Below are 24,970 nucleotides of genomic sequence, written 5' to 3'. Positions count from 1 at the left end.
AGGGCTTTAGAGTTTATAAAATATTACTCTTTGTATTTTTACTAAATAGGGTTTAGAGTTCATTCATTTACGTTATCTCATGTCATCCTCACAAACCATTCTGTAAGCTAAGTAACATTTCCCACAATTTACAGATGAGAAAACTAAAGTGCAGGAAATTCTATGACCGATTTAAGCCACCGTGTATTAAGAAGTAGAAGGAAAGGACGCAGATCTAGGTCTTTTGCTTCTAGGTCCAGAGCTCTTTCCAAGACCCTCTAGTTAAATGCAGTAAGAGGCTTGAGCCTCTGCATGTCAGAGACCACTTTTCCTGTATTCTGACAACACAGCCAGATAGGGAAAGATGTGGTAATCGTTCCTTCCAACCAGCATGAGTATTCATGAGGGTCCCTACGGAATAGGGAAGGAGAACCATGTGCTTTAATCAATCATTATCAACCAGCCTAAAAGCATAGGCTAGATATTAAATATCTTAACATGGAGCAGAGAAAAAGGGTGATCTGAGAGGTTTGTTCTAGATTACCAGTTACCAGATAGACATATCAGATCTAAGGGTTGTAATGTTGGTAACAAACCTCTTCTGAGTTGAGAAAAGTTGCTTGGATTGATTTTTGACATTAGACCTTAAGAAAAATTAGATATAGTCTGAAATTCTACAGGCAAGTAAGCATTTGTCTCCAGAGATGAAAAGACTGGTTAGCAAGAAAACTACATTTAAAAATTTTGAGTAGAACCAAAGTTAGATTAAGTTGGAATTAGAATGGGCAAAAAAGTAATAAACCATATTTCTTTTTCTTTAAAACTTGCTCAATTTTGAATCATTTTAAAATACATATTTATGTGATATTACTTAATTTTTAGTCTTCTATGAACAGGTATAGTTTTAACAATGAAAGAACCTCTACTTCATGTCCACTGTAGCCACAATGAAAACCTTCCTTTTCACATCACCTGACCCTGGTTGTAGAATTACTAATAACAGAAGGTAATGTACATTAACATCAGGCCAAAAAACATAAGCTGAGAGTAAAGGCAACAGACAAAAAAACATAAGAGATAAATGAAAAACACAAAGCAAAGAAATTTGAGGAGAAAAAGAGCCAAAGAAAAAAATCGCAAAAACCCCTGAAAACTACAAAAACCAAAACCCCCACCTAGATATGATGAGTAATAAGTAACATTAAAATGACTGTTTACTAGCTTTTTTTCTCCCATCTTCCTCTAACTCATTGATTTTAGAGAAAAAAGTTAATTTTCCCCCTGATTATTGTTTTTGTGTATCTTCTGTTCTCAGCATCTCTGAAAGTTTGGAAGATTACCTGAACAGCCCAAAATGACTCTGAGAAAGCTATAACAAAGTATGTCTTAACTGTTCTTACTAAGTCTTCAGAAATATTGCTAGTGAAAAAATGTTCTAGTCTTCCTCCACCTGCAGTGGAAAAATTTCATTTTCATAATTGTCCCCTATTTATTTTAGGGATATTATCTCCTTCAAAAGGGAGACACTTATGCAAATGAATGTGGTTATCTCTATCCACATTTGCAGTTCTTATCCTAATAAACTTTTTGAAATGAAAATAATTCATATATCTTGGCAAAATTAAAGAAAGGTCAAGGAGACCATATATAGCAATCCAATAATTGAATAAACTATAGAAACAGGAAAAGTGTTACTCATAGATTGACTTGAGAATATATCTAATTTAAATCAGAACTACTCTCAGAAAAAGACTTTTGTCTAATATTGAAATGCAAGGGGAAATAAAGAAAAGAGAAAACATTAAGCAAAAGGTATATGATCTGAACAAATAACAAAGCACAAATTATTGCTATTCTGTTTTAGCAACAATGAGTACTTGTATTTCAAAGAAAATATTGCATGCCTATGAATGTATTCTTAATGTCTTATTGTGTATATTTTCTTATCATGATCCACAAATTTTTTCAGATCCTCATACACAGACTTCCTAAGTTCCTTCAGTCTTGCCATCTGCAAGCCTGGTAATTAGTTTGTGTCCATATTAGACCTCAGACAATCTACATATATGAGCATCTACATTCTACACACAAAGCCATCCTCATACACCTCTGTGTGCCATTTATCGTGTAAAATGGCAAACTGAAGCATTAAAGACTCAAAGTGCTCTACGGTAAAATTAAGTTGCTTCTTCTGGTAATGTTATGCTAACATAATATATGTAATTGTGAATAACTTCACAGAGAGGTTATAGAGTCCAAGTGCCTATAAGTGCACTTTGTTAACTATGAAGTGCTACGTGTATGTCAGGTAGCACCAGCATCCATGGGTTTCACCAACTGGGAACTAAATTTAGTATATCCAAGAACATAAAGATTGTAATAAAATACTGATTTGTATCACATTTGGTTCCAGTGGAAACTGCCATATTATTACTTTATTTTGGCATTTTTGGGAAGTTACTTCTTTCCATTACTCCTTACTATGAATTACATCTGCATCTTCAAGGACTAAACCATTGCTCAGACAAGTTATAGGTGCAAGATACAAGTAATTAGTTTTTAAAGTATTTCTATGGTTTTTGTATAAAGATTAAAGTGACAAGTATCTGAATAAGAAATGGGTGTATTTATGAACTAAAGCTCTGTGCAACCAAACATTACAAACATATTATAAAACAGAATAGCTTTGAAGCTTAAGATATGATCAAAGGTGCTGGTGAAGAAAATTATTGACCCATTTTACGTCATTCTTATAGAACAGAAAATGTTAGAAAAAGAAATCACCCACTAAATGGGTTCTGAAGCAACAATGGGAACATACTGACAAATTATTTTTCCCATCATATGTAAATTTATCTACATGAGAACCTTTTCAAAGATACAAAAATTAAGACCAATTTCATTGCACATGGTAGTACAAACTACAGTTGCTGAAAATAGTCAAAAGGAATTGAGGCTGTCTTTATTTATAACCAAGCCTTGACAGTCTTGACTGGTAATGTCATAAAAATTCTTCACATTCTTTGGATTAGTGATTGTGTGAACTTATTTTTCATGTGTTCTGTGTTGAAACCATGTTCCCAGAATTTCATATCTAGAAGTGCCCTATAAAAGAAGTCAGGAAAATTTGCAATACTTGGTGTAAAGGCAAATATTCAACTCTTTTTTCTTATAATTTCTGTCATGAATCACCTTTTTCTTTTGAACTTGTATACAATCTTCTTGGATTCCTATGCTAGGCTTCACATTATGACTGTTCTCTATTATTTATTTTTAATCTCATTTAATAAGCAAAACTTAAATTATTAAGCAATAACATGTATGAAATGGTTACATATTATGTGATAGGTTGAGGACATTCTGTGCTTTAGTATGTCATATATTTATGGCAAAGAGTAATGAAACCTAGAATAAACACTAAATTATTCTAATAAGCTGGATTGAGAGTAGAATGAGATACCACGGAGGACAATATATGTCATTTAAAAAAGAATCAAGATAGTGGAGATGGTGCCCACGTTCTCAATGCAAACAGCAAGGAAATTGGTCAGGATCAAGAAAACAGTTTCACTTCACAGATTGCCGTTAACAAATAAAATCAGCTTGAAATATTAAGACAAGTAGATGGAACACTGAAGACTTGGTGGAATGGACTATTACAGTGATAGGAAACATTTTGCTCAAATGAAACTGTTCAAATGTGTAAAAGGAATAAAAGGAATAATAGCAACATGAGGACAAGGAAGGATGGAGATGGGGTGAAAAATGGATGAATAAGAAATCCTGAATTTTAGTTGTGGCTCCACAGTTGACTCAGTTACTCATTTTATTCACTTTAGAAAAGTCAAATCACTTTTCTGAGCCTGTTTTTTAATCTCTAAAATGACAGTGGATATTAATTCTATTCTTTCTATTTAAGAATATCAGTATAAACAAACAAAAAAGCAACCCCCCAAAAAACAAAAAAACAAAAACAAAAAAAAAAAAAGAAAAAGAAAAAAGAGTAGCCGTATAAGATTAACATTGTGAGAGTCTTTTGGAAGCTATAAATTGTTAAATTTAAGATATTATTTAAAAGATAAAAATTAAATGGAAATCTATGAGTTTAAGAACACTGGAGACAATTTGGGTAGAATTTAAAAATGAGAAACAGAAGCGACATTATTGCTACAGGAATATATATTACGGAGTGCCAGATGGAGGATAGAGAAAATATTTTCTAATAAACCTCACACAATCACTGGACCAAAAAAAAAAAAAAAAAAAAAATGTAATGGTGATGAGGCATTTCACAAATTTTAACAACTTCTGGAACTCTTATTCTATTAAAAGTAGAGCAAGCAATAAATTGCTAATTTGCTTTGCTGATAACTTAATCTTTCAGAAAATAATGGGAAAGATTGAATTCTAAGCAATAAAATCAAGCTGAATCACCATATAGTAAAGACAACACCTTGAGAGAAAGTAGTACTGGGAACATATAATATATATATAGTCAATTATATAGTTAAATATAAACTGTAGTCTTTAGAAAGCAGCTTTCAGAAACTTATATAAAACACCCTGTACCAGCCAGACAGCAACAACAACAAGAGAAATGATATAAAACATAGGATCATCTCTGTGCACTCTGTCTCTAAAGGGGTACAAAATGAATATTATGATTTTATAGTAATGAAAAATCTCAATGACTAAAAAGGGGGTGGAAACTTGTATAGCTGTCCAGAAACCTTCCTAATAAGGTGACATTGAAACAAAAAATGTGAAAAAGATGGGAAGTGAGCACCTACAAGACTACTCTAAACAGTACTGCAAATTGGCATGGAAAGTGCCCAAAAGGCTAAAGCTGAGGGTAAATCGGGCTCACATACATTGCCAAAGATAAAAAGGGGTTTGTAAAATATTTTCAAAAAGAAAAAGAGGACACTATTCAATTTCTTTTTAGACCTGTCCTTTGTAAAAATTGTTTTTAAAGAAAGGGCTGCCATAAAAAATACCATGGGCTTTGTGGCCTAAACAGCAGAAATAAGTTTTCTCACTGTGTGGAGGCCAGAAGTCCAAGAACAAGGTGTGGGAAGGGTTAGTTTCTCCTGAAGTTCTCTCCTTGGCTTGCAAATGGCTGCCTTCTCACTGTGTTTTCACATGGTCTCTCTGTGCACGCACACCTGATGTCTCTTTGCATGTCCAAATTTCCTCTTCTTATAAAGACAACAGTCAGATTTGATTAGGGTACACCCTGATAGCTTGCTTCCTTTTAACTTAATCACCTCTTTAAAGGCCCTATCTCTAAGTACAGTCACATTCTGAGGTACGGGGGGTTAGGGTTTCGACACATGAATTTTGGGGAGGCACACCTCATCCGTAATAGCCCATAACTCCACCTATACAGGACTGGGGCTAAATTCTGAGTCTTCTAATGTAGTCATAGTATTCCCATTCCTCTTGCTAGTGATTGATTTAGGAAAGAACATGCCACCAGGGAGACATGAAGAGAAGTGCCTCTGGGGAAGTGTCATGTCTGAAAATGATGTTTGTAGCTGTTACCACCATTTGTCTTTTCAAATAATAGCTTTATTGAGATATAATTCACATACCATAGAATTCACACTTTTAACGTATATAAATCAGTGTTTTGTTCTTTAAAGAAAATGAAATTTTATTAATATTACTTTTTACATTATAGGATATTGTTGCAGAGCAGTTGGGAGGGAGGGGGAGAGGGGAAAGGGGAAGGAAAAGAGATGAAATAAGGTGGGAGGAGGAGTGGCAGGATTGAGGCCTGTGGCATCCCCCTCATTCCCACAGGGGAGACCAGGAGGCTTCCAGTGGTGGCTTGGTCATTGCTGGGCTGGGTGCAGACGTCAGAGGGGTGTGGAAAAGCTCTTGCCTCCACTGCACCAGCTTGGGAACCCAGGTCCCTTCTTGCTGCAGCTTGGTGGTTGTTGCTGGGCTGGTTGCACATGTCAGGGGGGTGTGGCTGAGGGCCAAGGCCTGAGACCCGAGGACCCCCACTGCCCTGGCTCAGGAGAGCCCAGGGTGCTTTCTGCAATGGCTCAATGGTTGCTGCTGGGCTGGCTGCAGGTGTTGAGGAGTGATTTTCTTTTGTATGTTCAATGTTGGGCATCCAGAGCCATTATTACTTCATTTTGTGTGTGTGTATTTATTTCACTTGAAAACAGCTTTCTTCTCTTTCTTCATTTGACATTTGAAAAAAACTCCCGCCCCATGTTAAAAGTGCTATAAGAACTCCCTTTATTGAATTAAATTTATGATATATGCCATACATTTGCTGCTCAACTTTTCTGGTTAAAAGTTACCTCATATTAGTAAGGGTTTTACAGAACCAATAACAGATACACACACACACACACACACACACACACACACACACACACACACACACACACAGAAACAAGTGTATATTACGAGGAAAGCGAGTGGCAATTTGGTCTGAGTCCAAGGGCCTGCAGACCAGGGGATCTGATGATGTAAATCCTAGTCTGAAGGCAGCAGAAGATGAGATGAGATGTTCCAATTCCACCAGTCAGGCAGAGAAAAAGGGGTGAATTCCTCCTTCCTCTACCTTTTGTTCTATTCAGGCCCTTTATGGATTGGATGATACCTGCCCACATTGGGAGGGCAATCTATTTTACTAAGTCCAGTGATTCGAATGTTAATCTCATCTGGAAACACCCTCACAGACACATTCAGAAGTAATGCTTAATATTCAAGTATTTAGAAATTATTTGAAATATTTCTTCTTTTCCTCTCTTTCTTCTCCTTCCGATATTCCCATTGCAATTGTAATTGTCCAATAGTTCTTAGATAGTTTGTTCCATATATTTCATTCTCTTTTCTCTTTGCATTTCGGCTTTGGAAGTTTCTATTGACATATCTTCAATCTTGGTAATTCTTTCCTCAACGATATCTAGTTTATTGATGAGCCCACCAAAAGTCTTCTTCATTTTTGATGTAGAATTTTGATGTGTAGCATGCCCTTTGATTTTTTTCTTAGAGTTTCCATCTCTCTGCTTATAATACTCAGGTGTTTTTGCATGTTGTCCACTTTTTCTATTGAAGCCCTTAGCACATTATTACAGTTACTCTAAAATTCTGGTCTGATAATCCCCAAATCTCTGCCATATGTGAGTCTGCTTCCAGTGCTTGCTTTGTGTGCCTTTTGCCTTTTAGCATGACTTGTAATTTTTTGTTGAAAGCCAAACATGATATATCAGATGAAAAGAACTGAGGAAGACATGCCTTTAGTGTGAGGTTTTATGTTTATCTAGCTAGCAGTTAAGTTGCATTTACTATTTGCTGTACTTGTGGTTTCAGAGGATAAATTTTCTCTGACGTCTTTAATTTTATCTTCCCAGATGTCTTCATGTTTCCTTAGAGATTCTTTCTTAAATAGGGTCTGAGGCTTGCAGTTCTTTTAGCTGATATGTTAATAAGGTAAAAGGGCAGCGGGTACATTCTATTCTCCATGATTAGGTCTCAGCCTGTCAATGAGCCTGAGTTGAGTATTTCCCTTCCCTCAGTCAAAGGCTACAGGAGGCTGAATTTGGGTGTTTCCTTCCCACTGGATTGGTTAGGCTTTGAAAAGCCATAGTCAGTTAGGTTTTGGTAAGACAGTTTCCCTAGAGGGCAGGACTTGTAAGCAGAACAGAGAGCTCTGAGCACTTTTCAAAATGGTTACTTTCCCCCTCCCTCTGCCAGAAGCAGAGGAGATTTTTCTCTGATCTTCAAAGTGAAAAGCTCCCAGGGGCCCTGGAGGTAAAACTCATGAAAATATGGTGACACTCCTAAGGCTGGGCCCTCTCTGAGTTTTTAACTCTCAAGCTAGTCCACATTAAGCCTCCAGCAATTTTTCAGTTACAGTTTAAAGTGATTCTACTGATGCTGACTATAGCTGCAGACTTTTGCTCCTCTCCCAGTAAGCTGTGATTCTTTGTACCACTTGTTCGTCAAATTTTCAGGGCAGCAGTTTGTCCTGTCATCTCTGTTCCTGATAGATCTAGGAAGAGTTGTTGATTTTCAGTTTGTTCAGCTTTTTTCTTCTTGAGGGTAGGTGTGATGACTTCCAAGGTCACCACTAATTTTCACCAATCCAAAAAAGAAATCTCTTTTCTATTAGCAATCACTCTCCAGTCACGTCTCCCTGCCAGGCCTTGGCAACCTCTAATTTACTTTCTGTCTCTATGGATTTGCCTGTTCTGGACATTTCACACGAATGGAATCATACAAAATGTGTTCTTTTGTCTTTAGATTATTTGATTTGGCATAATGTTTTTAAGGTTCATCCATGTTGAAGCATTATTAGTTCATTGTTTTTATTGCTAAGTATTATTTGATTTTGTGTATATTCTGTATTTTATTTACCCATTTATCCACTGTTAGACATTTGGGTTGTTTCCACATTTGTGTACCATGAAAAATGCTGTGATAAACATTGTGTACAAGTTTTTTTGTAAACATATGCTTTCTCTTCTCTTGGGCATACAACTGGGAGTAGAATTGTGAGCCATATGTATCCCAATGTTTAATAATTTTAGGAACTACCAAGCTGTTTTCCAAAGGGGTTGCATCATTTTTCAATTTCACTAGCAATGTATAAGGGTTCCAATTTCCCTGTATCCTTGCCATTACTTGTTATTGTCTGTCTTTTTGATTCTAGCCATCCTAATGGGTGTGAAGTTGTATCTCATTGTGATTTTGATTTGCATTTCCCTGATACTGAATGATATTGAACATCTTTTTATGTTTTTATTGGCCATTTGGAGAAATATCTATTTGATATTTCTTCTTTGGAGAAATATCTATTTGAATCCTTTGTCAATTTTTAAGTTGGGCTGCCTTTTTTTGTTGAGTTGTTAGAGTTCTTTATATATTCTGGATACAAGTTCCTTATCAGATATCTGTGTCATACCTAAGGACCATTGCCAAAATCAATCTCATGAAGAGTTACTCCTATGTTTTTCCTCTAAGATTTTTACAGTTTTAGCTCTTACATTTAGGTATATGGTCCATTTTGAGTTAATTTTTATATATCGTGTGAGGTACAAGTCCAACTTTATTCTTTTGTATGTGCACACCCTGTTGTGCCAGCACCTTTTGCTGAATGGATTATTCTTTCCACATTGAATGGTCTTGGCACTTTTGTAAAAAAATCAATTTCCCATAGGTGTGAGATTTATTTTCAGACTCTCAATTTTATTCCATCTACCTATATGTCTATCCTTATGCCAGTACCACACTGTCTTGATTAATGTACTTTTGCAGTAAGTTTTGAAATTAGGAATTATGAGTCTTCCAAGCTTGTTCTTCTTTTTCAACCTTGGTTTGGCTATTCCTGTTCCCTTGCATTTCTAGTAAATTTCCATATCAACTTGAAAAAAAGTCAGCTGGAATTTTGACAGGCATTGTGTTGTATTTATTGGTCAATTTGGGGACTATTGAATTAACAATATTAAGCCTTCCAATCCATTAACATAGGAGGCTTTTCCATTCATTTAGGTCTTCTATAATTTCTTTCAATAATGGTTTATATTTTTTGGTGTACAAGCCTTGCTCATATTTTGCTAAATTTATTCCTACATATTTTATTCTTGTTCATGATATTCTAAATGAGGTTGTTCTCTTAATTTCATTTTTAGATTGTTCATTACTAGCATATAGAAATACTACTAATTTTTGTGTATTGATCTTTTGTCCTGTAACTTTGCTGAACTTGATTATTACTTTTAATAATTTGCATGTGTGTGTACATTCCTTAGGATTTTCTGTATACAAAATCAAGTCATACTGCATTTATGAGGATCTCTAGACTCTGAAGGGATACTCCCAAGGGGCTGAGAGTCTTTTGGAGGTGTTGGGATTTTACGCATGATGTGCAGTGGTCTCATAAAGGACTCCCATTAGAAGAACATACCCTATTCCTGAGTCAGAAGGAACTCTCAACTGCTCCTCTAGGGGAGTACACATAGGGACTGGTCTTTCCAGTTTCCCGAGCAACCCAACACCACCTGGTGTTTGGGACCTTTTGAGACACATGGTATTCCCACCAAACACCACATTGACTGACCCAAAACTGACCTGAGAGAAGGGGACTTTATTCCAGTCACCTTAGACAAAGTTCTCCAAAAAAAAAAAAAATGGAAAATTACTCACTTGTGATTCCCCTGTGCATTAACCCCCTCCCAGAATTGTCAGTGGCCAGCTCAAGGATCCTTTAAATTGACTTTTTGAATTCAAAAGAAAACTTGAGGGAGCTCTCATCTTAAGCAGTTGTCATATATGTTCCTATGAAAAGATTAATGTAAGAACTAGCCTTAAAACATTCTTGCAAGACTGAAGAACAAAAATTAAATTAAAAAAAAAAAATCCTTCTACACTCAAATGACCTGCTTTGAATTCTCTGCAGGTCTTGAAAAAAGACACTCTACCTGTCGTCCAGTGCTAGGATTTGGTGCTTTCACTGACACAACCCAGGTTCTATTCCCAGTCAAGGAACCAGTCCCTGGGAGATGTAAATCCCTTTAAAATGTTAACATCGAAGACACTAGGTAACAATATTTGAGCTGAGATCAGATATGAAACAGGCCCATTACAAAATTCCTTTAACTGAGGAAAAAAAAATTTATAAAAGTTAATTTAAATTTTGGCTGAACTTTTCTCCAGAGCTAAATGAATAGGCCCATCTGTGACTAGCACACTGTAGTCAGATCTCAAGGTTTTATCTTTGGGGGTGACTTTGAATCCTTAGAGAATTTCTTTGCACCTCTTCAGTTTTGAGTATATTTTCTTTCAAGCCTTTCTCTTTCTTTGCGTAGATTTTTGCTTCTCTCCATGGGAACTACTTAGTCAATTGAACCCCTTTTCTTTAAACTTTATCAACTATGCGTTCCCTCTTCATGCTTCTCTTGTTAGCATTTTCATCAAGAAATCTGAGGCCTCATGAGAAACATATAGCCATGGTGCACACCAATGACCTATTTTTGGGTTAGCTGCCTTCCTCTTGAAGCTCCAAGAGTTGAGTGAGTTCAACCATAGTTGTTAATGGGCTCAGCCTTAACCCAGTTGAGAAACAAAAACTAAATTAAAGGCCTCTCAGCTAGCTAAAATTGGTCTCCTCATAAAGTCTTATGGTAAATTTCTGTGCTTATGTTTTACTTTGGCATCCATTTTTGATCTTCCTCTTTGTCTCCTCTCTCTGACACACTCAAATTCTTTCTTGAAAAAGCTTACATTCTTTCTCTGTGTTTTGAGATATAAATTACTACCTTGCTTTTTTTAAAACTCAAGGGCTTCAGCCACATGCTGCAGATAGAGCTTTAACTAGTTCCATTTATAGAGATGATTTGAATCTAACTGTTCTTTTAAATTAGTTTTATCTTGTACCTATCTCATGATCTTTTTTCTGTGTTTTTAATGTATGTATGTGTACAAGTGTAAGCACTATGTTGTGTCTACATGTATGTTTATGTCTATACATGTGTTTGGATATTGTCAATATGGTACCAAATTGGCTTATAAATAATATGTATTCATAAAATGAGTAAATAATCCTAAATGTTTTTGAAGTTCATGTGACTTTAGTAATCTTGGATAAATAAAACTAGTTTTAAAATTTTTGGTAAAATAAAATAAAAATATTTTCAAGATTTAAATTAGACACTTTTGCCTAGGTCTATATCAGTCTATTATTGTCTCTGATATATGATTAAAGGTCATAAAATTATTGCTCATGTGATATTTTTAATATAGGCTTGATTTGTTCCTAGGCTAAAAGCCGTGAGTAATGGCTGCTTGGCTTCCCCCAAAGCCTTGCATACATCTTGGTGTGAGCTCATGTTTTTGTTTCTAAGCTCCTTAATGCTACAGTCTTGACAGGTGGCCAAGGTGAGGCCTAGGGATATATGTGTTCACAATGTGTGGGTGACCATCTACAGGACAAAGGCAAGCCCGGAATGGTCTTGTCCTCTCTGTCCCAGCTCTGCCTCTTGGCCATTCTAGAAAGAGTAATATCTTCCAGACATTATCTTTCTTAGCCTCTGTACCTGGTATGTAAATCCAGATGGGTCCAGATCTTCCTGACTGCCATGGGTGCCACACTGACCCAGGATGACTAAAAGGGGCATTGAGAAGGTACCTATGTCCAGTATCTCAAAGACCTTGGTTAAAACTGGTTAATATAGGTTTAGCTTTATTTTACTTTTTTAAGAAGAAAATAATTTTTAAAATTTAAATGGCTAGCTTTGTTTTCTATGAACAATTCAAATATAATTGTTAAAAGTAAATAAAGTAAATGTAAATAAGATAAAAGTTTATACATAAACTTGTTATAATTTCAAAAATCTTTTCAGTAGTTTAAAATCTTAAAGTCATATTATGTTAAATTAAATAATAGGTAATTATAAATATCTGAGTTATATCTAACAAAGATAAAATATTGGAACATTGATTATTAAGCATGAATTTGTTCATATACTTTTTTGTTTTTATGTGATATTTAAAATAGCTAAATATATTTAAATTTGTTAAAAAATTTTGGGAAAACATGTCTCTTCAGAAATTTAGGAAATGGTTTTCACCTACAAGTATTGATATAAAACAGTTCAAAATTGCTTGCTTTCTAGGTTTTTCACTAAAAACTAGGGTTACTAAGAATTAAAAATTTACTTAATGTATGTAATTAAAACTAGTAAGTATAAAAAACAATTCTGTATCAGAATGTATAAAAAAAGTAGGATATAAGAAAAATAGGATCCGTTTTTGGTAAAAAAGATTATAAAAAAGCATGGAGATGTGATTTTTGTTAAATGAAAAAATTTGTCTAATTTAGCGTGTATTTAAAGATTATTTCAAGTTAAAAGAATAAAGAAGAATGTTATAGACAAAACTGAATAGATTTAGTTTAAAAATTATGAAACTATAAAAGGTTTATAAAAATATTGTCTTGTAGGGTCAAAATTGACTAACATTGGATGGATTTGTTTATTCATTAATAAGTTTTTATGAAAATTAGCCTTAGAATGAAAATTAAATAAAATTTTAGAATAAAATTGGCTTTAGAATGAAATTTGGTTTTCTCTTTTAAATAAGATTTTCATATAACATTGGTAAAAGATGGTAAAAGATTTGTGTTTACCTTTTGAGTAAACTAAAAAAAAAAAGAGGGGAGAGAATCAGAAACGGATTCTGTGTTTATGTTAGCACTGTTGATTACTTAGAAAAATTGAACTAAAAATTTAAGTTTTTTTCTCAAAATATGGAACTTCATATTTGTATGGATATATTATTAATGTACTCTTAAATTATATAAAATCCCAAAATTCTTCTATGGCTTTGTATATATTATCAGTCACAGTAAGGGCTATTATAAAAAATTTGTTGTACACCATAAAAATAAGTACATTTCTTTGTCAATTGCATCTTTAACCATAACCGTTTCAAGTCTTGATTGTCCATAGTAAATTGCTTTATTCTAATGCTTCTTCTAAAAGATCTTTGCACGCAACTAGAATACTAAAGTGCTGTGTCCTCAAAAGAAGTTCATTAAAAGGATGAAAAGACTCTGAGAGATAATGCTGAAATACAGAATTCTGCTAATGACTAGGAGATTATTAATTTGTCTGGGTAAAAATTTCAAAACCCCAATGAAAAAGTAGACTCATAACATTGTTAACCTAACATCAAGGAGAACACAAATTAATTACATGGAACTAAAATGATTTTTTGTTTAAAGCATTGCTATTTCTTTTTATGTTTTCTTCTCCAGATTAAGAAAACTTATTTTTTCTTTTGGGCTAGATATAACTTTACAGCAATTTTGTAAATTTACTTTTGTGAGCAAGATTTAAATATTTACTTTTCTCTCTATTTGATCCATCCAATAATTTAAAACTCTTTGAAAGTATTTTTATTCTATGGCAATATAGTTATTTGCATAAGTTCAATAAGAATCTGTTTTCTTTTGTAATGGGACAAAATTGGAGACACTGGTTGTTTTACCAAGGCTTTGAGTTGATGTAATGTTTTCAGATTTGATCAGACTACTTTGAGGAATTGAGATTGACTTTATAAAGCCAATGGACTTGGAGAAAGACCGGCCTGATACCTTGTTATGTGATTACAGGGTTCCTAGCCAGTGGTAAGTAATGCCACTTTCTGATAGGCTCAGGAACCTGAATATATTTGGGGGACCTCCAGAAATGAGGAATTTGCCCAATTGGTCCGGGTACAGTGTGAGAGCGAGTCAAATCTTTGGATTGCTTCTTAAGCCTCAAGAGTCTCTTGCAGGTCTAATCTGAGATTCCTTATAAAAGGCCCAGAAAAGCCAATTTAAAAACAGCCTATATAATAAATTGTTATTCTTGCTGTACTTTACGCAAATAATCAGGCCAGAGACTAAACTTATTTTGTAAATAAATTAATTTTGTCATAAATATCTTTGGTAGTAAGGCGAGACCAAAGAGAAAGAAAAGTTATGTTTCAAAGAAAAAAATAACCTATAGTACACCTTTTATTAGATTCTAGCCCTGTCCATAGTTTCTGAGTTTTTTTTTTCTTTTTTCTTTTTTTAATCTGGACTGAATCCTGAATTTTTAATTTCCTCTAATATCTGCCTGTGATTCTGCAGACTAGTGTTTCAACTTATATATAAACAATAGTAATGCCTGTTGCTGTATGGATTATTCAGAAAACACAAACTACAAACCAGAAAAACATTTGTCAGATTGTCACTTTGTGTGGTATACATAAATATGCTTCTAGTCACATTGTTTCTAAAGATGTTCCTCTGTGTCATATAACTCCTGGAGACTGGGTACTCCTTAAGACTTGAAAAAATCATCACCTTAAAAACCAGTTTCAGACTCAATGAAATGGGCCCTATAAAGTTCTTTTACTCACTCCTCAGTTAAGCTAAAGGGAGTGAGGCTCTGGATTCACCATACTTGGGTAACAACTGTACACGCGTTTGATCAGGGCTCTTCCAGGCCTGTCTATAACAATTGGGCCGGCAATAGCCTCTGCCAAAGCAAAAAGCAGCCAAGAGGTCAGACTGTCTGAACACTAGACTAGCTCTTTAAAACATTTTTTTAAGAGTCAGAAAATCTACATTAAATGGTGATTCAATTTGGGGAGTTCCAGACAAATATCTGCCTGGAGACCAGCCAGACTCCACTGAGTACTTCTTAGGGTGGACTTTATTATCTTGGTGGGGTGTAGTAGCCCATGAACATATGATCAGAATCTTTCTCTTACTCTTGAGATCCTTGCCAATAAAACTACGTTAGCACTAGCAGCCCAACAAAAAGAAATTAATTCTCTTGCAAAAGTTGTGTTGGACAATAGGATTACTTTAGGTTACATGATAGCTGAACAGGGGAGTCTACATGGTAGCTAGCACTTCCTGTTGTGTTTATATTAATAACTCAGCAGAAGTAAAAAAACTCATCTGGATAAAATCAGACAGTGAACCACTTGGCTCCAACAGGTGTCCTCCCAAAATCCTGGATTAAATTTGTTAGAAAATATGTTTTCATGGATCCCATCAGGAATAAAGTCAATTGTCGAGGGTCTACTTAAATTGGGGATTATAGTTCTAAGCATATTGGGATTCCTTTTCCTTCATGTCAAGATCTGAACCTGCTGCCTGTCTTATGTCTGTAAGTCTGCCTCTCTTGCTAACTTAATGCCTGTCCAACAGGTGGCTGCTCAATCTGGGACTCATAAATATCTACAGTTAAATATAAAACAGTTTCACTCCTCAAACCCAGACCTACGACCCTATGCAGTAGGAAGAAAATAGAGTGGTCGTTGCCCTGTTCCCTCAAGATTGAGGAATGCAAATAAAAAGGAGAGGTTTGTAACCATGTGACCAACTCAACTGTTTATTGTGTAACCATTGTTTAAGATTTCTTGCAGATGGGGCAGAGCCAAAATTTGCAAGTCATGCAGCCTGAGCATGAGCAGTAGAAAAAGCCTTGACCTCCAAATAACAACTGGAACCAATGTTCCTCTCCATGGAACCAAGGAGTCCAGGACATGCCCAGAACCTGAAATGCCAGAACTCTATCAGAAGCAAGGGATCCACGGCCCAGGCATTTCTGGTGCTAAAACCACCATTCCATACCTTATCATAAATGGCCAGACTTAACGCCCACCCAGTGAAAATCTGCCCTGCTAGCTAACCTGCCTCCCTAACTCATAAAAGTTTGACCTAACTCCAGATTGAAAAGAGAGATTTGAGCTTTCCTCCTCTCTGCTTGCTGGTCAGCCACACAGCAAAGCTCTTTCTTCTCACAAAAGCTAGTGTCACAGAGTTTGGCTTTCTGTGTGCATTGGGCAGTGAGCCCATTGCTTGATAACACTTTTATCTTCTTTTCTATCTCATTTTTTCTTTAGCCTTCTTTTCCTTATCTGCTTATTTAAGATATTATTTTATACTGTTATATTCAACACATTTACGTAAAGCTATCTCTACAGGAATCCTTACAGGAAAAAAATGGGCACATACATAATTAAATCTACACATGTTTGTTTTGTTAAAAACGATTAAAAAAAGGTTTAAACATGTGATATGTAATATGAACTGACCTGTGTGTGTTACTTTACCTATCAGTTATTCCTTTATTGAAATGGCCTAATGACTGAGACACCACTGTTTATGTGGTATCTTTATTGAAAAGGAAGAGCATGTGATTAGGATTCAGGAACCTAAGCTCTAGTTTTAATTTTTCCACAAACTACATTTGTAGTCTCCAGCAACCCACTTTCCAACTGGGTCTCAAATTCCTCATTTGTAATAGTGAGATCTTTTTAAAAATTTTAAATTTATGTTCAAATTATGTCCCTTATTCTAAATTGTATGAATTAAGACATGAGAAGATAGATCAAATTAATCTACCTCTATTAGCTGGGGAAAAAACACAGATGTGATTTCTTGAACAGAAATCTGCTATTTTCTGTTTATTCATTATTCCATGCATTCCTTTAAGAAATATTTCTTGTAGACTGCAAGTTTCAAGAGATGTAAAGGAAACAGTCTTCAATAGTCAATTATAATCAGATAGGTGATAAGACATACACAGGTCATACTGGTAGAAAATCCAGCATCTGTTACAAAGTTAATATGAGATGAAGTGGCAAATCTATTGTATCAGAAATGAAACTTTTAGGATAAGGAAGAGACTGTAGAACAAAGAAGTCAGAGAACTCTCACTTAAAAGCTAGTTAGATTTGCAGGGGTTCAGACATGGAAAAAGAATTCAGGCCAGTAGAATGTACTTAGGGGTAAGGCTGGCTAACAAGGCATTTGGGCAGGACCATGAGAAGACCACCCTGGCTGCAGCAAAGGGTTACCTTAGGGAATATCCTTACTTTAAGAATGTGAAGAAGAAAAATAGCAAAGGACATTAGGATGGAGTGGTTATACTAGTGTAAGAAGATTTGTAAAATGTGTCTGTCAGGAAATAGTGTATTGAATTCAGATCTTTGAGGATGACTGAAATGACTAGTGGATAATTATAAGCTCATTTAAATACTACAGTTGCTTAACAAATGATGTGAGTGATGTGGTTTTACCCTTTAAGTAATAAAATTGTTAATGAGCCTAACTATTTCAAATTATCATAAACTTCATTTCCCCATAGATGGTTTTTTTTCTTTTTCTTTTGTAAAACAAAGGTAACATGATAGTCTATTGAAAGTTGAAAGCAATTATATCTCTTTTACTTATTGTCATCTAATAATTTTAAAATGTGTGCCAAGGGCTTCAAACTTTTTGTTAGCTGATTAGTCCTTTGTAACAGCAATAGAAATGGACCAACCCTACCACTCTGAAAATGGTGGAGAAAAGAGAATGCAAGGTATACATAGTTACTTGTTACTACAGTAAAGTGGAGTATTTTTAATTAAAAAAAATTCAAAACCATGGGCTTCTGGTCAAGATGGCAGAATAGACAGTCCGCAGTGTCAATGTCTCCCACAGATCAACCAATTTACAACTACTAAAAAGCAACGACAGTCAAGCTGGGGCCACTAGAGGTCAAATGAAGAGGAGGAGAAACCTACAGAGTTCATGAAAGCAGGAGAAATCATGATGAGACAAAGAAAGGATCACTGCCACCATTTTGAGCCCCAGCCACTTCAAGTATGGAGCTGGTGAGCACACAGAGCAAGAGCTGGCAAAAGCTGCTGCTGTGCTCTTTGTATGAAGTTTTGGCATGGGAGAAGAGGGCCTTGGTGGCCCCCAGGCCGCCAAGACCACTAACAGGGTTCCTGTGGACCCACATAGGAGCAAGAAGCCACAGACAACTGCAAAAAGGAGCCACTCAGAGGCTGGTGAGTCATCACAAGGGACCAGCACAGTTCGTCCCATGGGAAGGGTTTGGAGTACAGGTGGTAGTGGATACGGGCCACTGGGGAAACATTGGGGCACAGCATGGACAACTGATCTGCCCCCCAATCAGTGCAGGACCACTCAGTGGAGACTGTCAGGAATATAGAACTGCAGGGGTACAGTTTTCTGAAAAGACTCAGGCCCAGACCAGAATTTCCACACAACCCAGGTGTACTGGACCTCAAAAGACCTGGAAGTACATATGAGATCAACCATCAAAACCTGAGCTGCACAGAAAGCCTTCCCCAGGGAATCAACAGCAAAGTAGCAAGTTAGCTCAACTACAGGGTTCAAGTGCTGGTCGCCACAGGAAGTTCCTCCATTTTAGAAGTAAGCAAAGGACAACAAAATAGTTCCAGTCTAGAGTTTAAGTGCTAGGAACGGCAAATAAACCAACACAGAACTGAAAGAGAAAACAAAATACCCACAGATCAAAGTTTGATATTAACTAGTAAAGATCTAACACCACTAAAGAACACCTATAAAACCTAGAAGGACCAGAAGCCCCCTGGGTTCCCAAGTCAGGGATGGGGAAGGGTTGAGGACCACAGCCATGCCCCTCCAACATCTGCAACCAGCCCAGCAACAGCCACCAAACCACTGCAGGAAGTACTGCAGGCTCCCAATCTGGGGTGGTGGAGGGCTGAGGGCTTCAGCTACATCCCCCTGGTATCTGCATCCAGCCCCACAATAACTGAGCTGCTGCTGGGAGCTCCCTGGTCTCCCTGTCAAAATGAGTGGGGTGCCACAGGCCTCAGTTATGCCCCCACTTCTTCCTCCTCTTCCCACCCCATTTCTCTCCCCATTCCCCTCTCCCCTCCCCCACAACTGCTCCACAACATCATCTTAGAATGAGGCATGAAGGAGGTGGAAGCTGAACCCAGCTGCAACCAGGTAAAGAGCACACCAAAAACACCATTTCCATGTGGGTAGCCCACCACAGCCACTGCAGTTGCCATGGCTGTTGCAAAAGTGCCTAGTCTCTATAGCAGCAGTCACAGCCACTCTGCCGATGGCACTCCAGACTCTCAACTTTATTGACACAAGGAGAGGCATCAGTGGAGGCCAAAAGAAAAAAAAAAAAAGATGTCCTCTCTCTACAAAGCACAGCCCAGAGTAATAGAAGAAGCATCTCATTTACAATAATAGGGAAGACTTGCTCACACCCGTTTCAGTACTGGACAGATCATCTAGGCAAGAAACCAACAGAGGAACAGTTAATCTATCAGGTGGAGAGAACAAATCTATGGTTATTAGAGCAGAGAGGAGAAGGGGGAAGGAGGGAAAGGGGGATGGGGAGGGGAGATTGGATAAGGGGCATAAAGAATAAGTATGATTTGTTGCAATGAATTGCTAATAAAAAATAAGTTAAAAAAAAGAACAATCTGTCACTAATCTAAGGGGCTTATTACTCATTCTAATACTGAGCACTAAATAAACACCAGATAGATATGTGTCTACATAACCTGGGACATTTTTAACACAGAGCCAACATGAATAACCATTAAAAGGGCACACTTGCAAACCCACCACCCACTAGAATGGTTCTTGTTAAAAATGTCTAACCATCTAGCATCCAGTTGCAATGCGGTCAGTAAAAACTACTCCATGGTGCTTAAACACGTCAGAGTAAATCTCCTACAGGGCCACCAGCACCCTGGAGTAGTAGGTGGGATGCACCTTGCTTTAAAGGGACAAATTCCTTTTAAAATATATTTACAGACAGATGTGGGTCCAGGATAACACAAAACAGTTGGGGAGAATTTTTCCGATCCTGAGCATCATATCCAGTAGGGCAAGTTTTTGTTCCCAAAGCTTTAAGGCCTGGAATCATACCTTCACTTGGGCCTAATGGGAGACAGCGTGGTCTTCTCAGTGGGCTCCCTTACTTACCAGTTCTGTGTAGCAAGAACTTCCAGGGCCCCAGTGGGGGGTATGATGCCTTCATCCATCCAACAAATACTTATTGACTCTCTACTTTGTGCTGGACACCACACTAGATGCCAGAGAGACAAGAGTGGACAGGACACAACCCCTATCTTATAGATGCTTATAGTCCAGGTGGGAATACAGACAAGTAAAGATGCGATTATAATACAGAGTGGCCAGAGCAATGACATGGAAAATGCAGGCTTATTGACCCAGTTCTGGAGTGTTAGAAAAGGCATGTTGGAGGGCAAGTGTTCAAACTGAGACCTGGAAGATGTCTAGGAGCAAACAGGTGGAAAAAAATTAAAAAATTAAAAACCTTTAAATAATGAAATCAAAGTGGTAAAAGGTTGGCATTTTGCTGAGGTCAGTGTTATGTATACTTTATATGAAATACATGTTTCCTTCAAAATGTGGGTGGAGGGGTCAAGTGTAATTGGGAGAAAATTTTGCAAGAGCTCACTATGTTTTTCTCTTAGTTTAAATTTTAAATGGCGGGTGTTGTGGTTTACCTATATCATTTCCTCTCTGTTTGAAGCCATTGTGCTCTAATGGGAAAAATGCTAGCAGAAGTTCTAGTGACGCAGTGTCAGTTCCCCCCGCTTTCACCAAAATCTTTTCATCAGAATGTTTACTGTAAGCCACACTTCTGTACTGGACAAAGAAATCAGCATTTGATTCCATTATTTAAAAAAAAAAAATTATAGGCTCTCAAACTCTTTCCATGAGTGTATTCTCAATATTCACCACTAACAAATGTCTTAAAATAAATCCATTTTCCAAGATCAAATTTGCAAAAATTGGTTCTGCTTTTAATTAAACCAAGCTTATTCTCTGTGAATGAGAAATTAATAGTTAAAATGAATGGTTAGAATAAAAATTGGCTCTTATAAGGCTGGTAATCCCAAATTCTTTGCTCTGGCTACCACTAAGCTCCTACCCTGAGTTCAGAGACTAAATGAATCAAAACTTAATCACATCAATCACATCAAGAGAAGGAACACCATTAGAAGCTTCATTTGCCAGACCACAAGACACTAATAGAATTTGTGGAAGATTTGAACTAGTTAGCACCTTGTGAAATCTGATCTTTTTTTTTTCTTTGTCTTTTTCGTGACCGGCACTCAGCCAGTGAGCGCATGGGCCATTCCTATACAGGATCCGAGCCGCGGCCGGAGCATCGCTGCGCTCCCAGTGCGGCACTCTCCCGAGTGCGCCACGGGCTCGGCCCTGAAATCTGATCTTTTTTTTTTTTTTTTTTTTTTTTAATAGTGTTTATTTATTTATTTTTTTTCTTTTTTTTTTTTTTCGTGACCGGCACTCAGCCAGTGAGTGCACCGGTCATTCCTATATAGGATCCGAACCCGCGGCGGGAGCGTCGCTGTGCTCCCAGCGCAGCACGCTACCGAGTGCGCCACGGGATCGGCCCCTGAAATCTGATCTTAAAGGTACTTCCTCAGAGAGAAAAACTGAGTGCTACTACAGCACCATCTAAGATCTAATTTTATTCTAAAAATAATTTGTGCCACTATATTATACTGGAAAGTATGTGAGAAGGAAGAGAATGGTATACAGGAGTGTTCTTTAAACATGAACAGGCACAAGAAACACTTGCAAATTTTAAAAAAGTAAATCTCTCTTTTGATTATGTAGGTCTGGCTCCTAACAACATCACAGATGTCGGTTATGCTACTGGTCCTTGGAGCCACCCTTTGAGTAGCAAGGGGATAGAGAACACGGCGCTGGAAGAGTTCTTCCTTAAGAATGTGACCTTGAATCTGTGCCCTCGGCTGTAAAACGATACCATCAACACCAATCTCATAGGGTCACTGGAGGAGTAAATAAAATTATGTTTGTGTAGTGCTAGGCGAAGTAGACCTTAGATATGATGTGGACCTTAAATACTTCTTATTGAAGTAGAAAGCAAAATCAGCATCTGAGATGGAGGACAGGGGAGGTGGTACTGGAGATTTGAAGGGAAAAAGGGTGGAAATAGTAGTCTACGTGAATGGGAGAAATAAATAGGGAATGCCGTATGATTGCCTGACAGAATTACGGTCCATTTGAGTTATATAATTATGAATTAAAAATGAGACTAGTCAGCATGGTTGTATGATTTTTCTGGGTACATTTAGCTGCACATATCTAGGTGTGGATAAGGTGGACAATTATCTTTAATTAGGTTTGTGTCTTTTTCAAGTAACCAATAAAGGGGAAAATTGGAAAAGGCGTTGAAGGTGAATGTGAAGGAATAACTGTAATGATTAACCATGGTATTTAATTTAGGTAAAAAGGGAAGAGAGGACATCATTGATTTCAGGGGCAAAAGAAAGGTAATAGGTCTATATATTGCCGAGATTTCATTTAAAACTTAGTATGTGGAAATTTTTTGCTTATGTTCCATGTGTACCTGCAATTGAAAGGAATGTGTACTCTTGACTTGTTGAATGCAGTGACTCATACACATACACATGCACACACACACACCAAACTCACTAATGTTTTCCTAATAAATACTTTTACTAATTTTTTTGTCAGATTTAGCTATTATTATCTAAGAGAGGAGGATGAAAATATTCCACTGTAATTATGGATTTGTCAGTTCATCTTTGAGAGTATGAACATTTCTGCTTTATGTATTTCTAGGCAATGTTTTTGGTACATACATACTCACATGTATTATGGCTTCTTGTTGGATTGTTTGTTTTTTATCAGTCTCTTTCTCTATCCCTTTCAATGCTTTCTTCCATAAATTCTAATTTGTCTGATATGAGTGTTACCATACTAGCTTTCTTTTGGTGAATATTTACACAGTATTATCTTTTTCCATTGCTGCATTTTCACCTTTTCTATAAGGGTCATTTTAGGTATTTTTTTAAAGAAGAATAATGGTTGTTTTAAAAAAATACACTTGAGACTTTTGCTTCTGAGTAGGACGTGGTAGGTTTCATAAGCAATGTTTCTGCTTTAGTAACCAGAAAAAAACTGGAAATTACTAAAATGCTATTTTTAAGGATACTGGAAACAATGGGAACAAGAGAAGTTAAAATTCCAGAGAGAGAAGAGTTCTTCCTGTGTGATCTGGCAATCTCAGTTATTTTCATCCCTTGAAAGCATTTACTAATTCTGAGTACTGCTGAGGATCAGGCATGGCATATGCAGAAGTACTCTTTTAGAGAAGAGATGAAGCATTAGAGATTTAAATAGTTTATGCAGGCTTATGTAGGTTTATGTAAAATCTAGAGGTGCCCCAAGTACATGGCAGCTAATTTTTACCATGGGATGTTTGCTGAGTTATGTAGTGCTATGGAAGGCTGCAGCAGAGCTAGCTCAGAAATTTCTAAAGGCTGTATGAAGTGACTAGGAGGCAAAGTCTCACCAGTAACTGGTTGGTCTTCCCTTCAAGACATATATCAGATTTTAAAGATTTGTGGTATTGAAAATTATAAAGTTAAGCTCCACACATTCAAAGGATAGAATTGAATCTCCCTCACGTTTTTTATGGCTGATGATTCACAGACTTTCTAGGTTCTTAATCGAAAGACAATGAAAACCATGCCCAAGAACAGGAAAGAATCAGAGGTAGGCTAATCTTACCAAAACTGTAATCTAGCTCTGATCCAGCTCAATTCACTGATTAAATCTTGATCTTCAGTCCTTCCTCCTAAATTGGAAAAGGGAGAAACATCTCTGGTGGAAAATAATGTCATCTGCAGGCTCTACAGTTCTTTTATACACAATGCTTGATGTGCAATAAAAGATTACAAGACAAGCAAAGGGCATGATAGAAAGACACATAGATAATCTGTATATTGTATCCTCTGTTTTTATTTCTGCCTGCAAAGGACTTTAAAATGACACTATAAATATTTTCAAGAAGTGAGTAGAAAGGGTCAACAAAATAAATGAAAAATGAAAAATTTCACCAATAATTACAATCTGTTAAAAACAAACAAACAAAAATATACATTTTGGAACTGATAAATAACAATATCAGATATTAAAATCTCATTGAATGTTTTTAACAGAAGAAGGCAGAATTAGTGAACTTGAAGGAAGTCCATAGAAGATATCCAAACTGAAACAGAGAGAGAATGGAAAGAACATGACAGAGTATGGGAGTCCTGAAAGAGATGAGAGAGGTTATGACAGAGAAATATTTGAAGAGGTAATGGCAGAGAAGTTCCCAAAACTGATGAAAGGCATCAACTCACAGATTAAAAAAGTTTAGCAAACCCCGAGGAATATAAATACAAAGAAAACCACACTTAGGCACGCCATACGTAGACTGCTAAAAAGTAGTGATGAAGAGAAAAATTTTAAAAACAACCAGAGGAAAAAAGATGCATTAACTTCAAAGGAGATACAGGATTTTTCAACAGAAGTAATGGAAACTAAAGTGCCAAAAGAAAAAAACAAAACAAAAACAAAACCCACTACCAACCTGGAAATAAATGCTCTACCAAAAAATCCTTTAAATGTTAAAGTCAAATACAGACATTTTCACAAATGAAAGAATCAAGCATGCTTGAATTTTTCTTTGTTATTCTTGACATGTTCCAAGTTCCACCACCATTACACATTAATTTTGAGAAATTGACAAGTTACTTAACCTCTTTGAGTCTTCATTTGTAAAATAGGGGTAACCACTTTATC

The 24,970-nt window shown here is 36.4% G+C and overlaps 1 protein-coding gene across 1 annotated transcript in view; it reads right to left on the bottom strand.

Moving 5' to 3' along the window:
* Window positions 1-24,970, bottom strand: part of FAM227B (family with sequence similarity 227 member B) — a 229,500-nt gene that overhangs the window by 39,290 nt on the left and 165,240 nt on the right. The window lies entirely within an intron of this gene.

This window comes from Cynocephalus volans, chromosome 3, assembly GCF_027409185.1.
Source record: "Cynocephalus volans isolate mCynVol1 chromosome 3, mCynVol1.pri, whole genome shotgun sequence".
Lineage (NCBI taxonomy): Eukaryota > Metazoa > Chordata > Mammalia > Dermoptera > Cynocephalidae > Cynocephalus > Cynocephalus volans.
This window is presented reverse-complemented; position numbering and strand designations above follow the sequence as displayed.